Source organism: Alligator sinensis, unplaced genomic scaffold (genome assembly GCF_000455745.1).
Source record: "Alligator sinensis unplaced genomic scaffold, ASM45574v1 scaffold862_1, whole genome shotgun sequence".
Taxonomy (NCBI): domain Eukaryota; kingdom Metazoa; phylum Chordata; order Crocodylia; family Alligatoridae; genus Alligator; species Alligator sinensis.
In genome coordinates, this window is record NW_005842066.1 from 541,198 (window position 1) to 542,610 (window position 1,413).

Genomic DNA, 1,413 nt, shown 5'->3' on the forward strand with positions numbered 1-1,413 from the left:
ACCGAATGGGGCAGCTGACATCCGGCACCGAGGAAAAAGCTAATCTCCAAGAGAGCAGGGCTGGGGGTCTTGGGGCGGTGACAGCGCGGCCCTGGGGCCCAGGGCAGTCGTGATCCACTGCCCACGCGGCGGGCGTGGGTGCCGCAGGCGGGAGGATCACGGCTCTGCCTCGGCCCAGCCCCGTGCTCGCACGGCCCCAAGAGCCTAGCACCAAACGCAGGCTCCCGCCCACCCGCAGCCCCATCACATTTGCCAGCCTCACGCCCTCCCCTTGCGGCTCCTGGCTGGTCTCCATGAAGTCTCTGGGATCGTGGGGAGGGTGACAGCAGAGGGCAGAGCCTCAGTTTTGTGGGCAGGGATGTGCAGGAAGAACATCGCGACTCTGCTCCGCCCCATGCTGGCACTGCCTCGCAATTCCGGGGTCTTCATGGAAGCCAGCTGGAAGCCACACAGGCAGAGAGCTGCATCCGGGGCCAGGATCTTGGCATTGTGACATCACGGGGCCAGGGCAGAGCTGCTATCCACTCCCCACACGCCTCTGCCCATGGAACTGGCACCCATCAGGGGTGTGTGGGCACTGGATTACAGCTCTGCCCTGGGCCCCATGCCCCTGCCCTCTGAGCCCAGCCTTGCCCGCCCATCCCGCTCCCAAACACTGCTCCCCACCCACCCGCAGCCTGATCCCACATAGGGAGTTTTGGTGAGCTGTTGAGGATGGGGGAGGGCAGAGATGTAGATTTTCCAGAACATTTTCCAATGGCCTAAATAGAGCATCTCATTTAGCATGTTTATCTGACTTATATTCAGTAAATAAAATTTTAAAAGTACCCCATGTTAAGTTTATGTCCCAATAACCACAAGTATTTGAACTGAAATATTTGATTAGGAAAAAAAATAAAATACAGTACACTTAATGTGATTTAAATGTTATATTCAAACAAATTCAAATCTTTATGTGGAAATAAATTATTTTTTATTGGAATACTTGTAAAAAAGTAAAGACAATACACAAAGTACTTCCCTTACATTGTTTGTTTAAATTTAAGAAAAAAAAGGCACTGAAAACTGTTGACACACTAATTTTAGCACACCTAAAGAACTGTCCATGATACAGTGTGATTGTCCACTCATCTACTTCTTCCTGCCTTCAGTGGCTTGAACTTCACTATAATCTTGCCACAAGCTGGGGGGGGGCGGGGGGTTCTGATTAGGCATTATTATTACTACTTCAAACTGTCACAACCCAGTGATTTTGGTGCCTCGGCACGGTGGAATTTTCCCGCCACATGAGAGCCTCTTGCAAAAGTAAAGGTTTTCTGTTGCAGCAGAAAACCCCCGGTGCAAGAGAGTTCCCGCCATTCGACTGCAAATTTGTGTCCCGCTATTGGCCAGTTCTAAATTATTCACACGTGG

General features: G+C 51.5%; 1 protein-coding gene across 2 annotated transcripts in view; it reads right to left on the minus strand.

Moving 5' to 3' along the window:
* IPO11 (importin 11) overlaps positions 1-1,413 on the minus strand; it is a 317,498-nt gene that overhangs the window by 294,622 nt on the left and 21,463 nt on the right. The window lies entirely within an intron of this gene.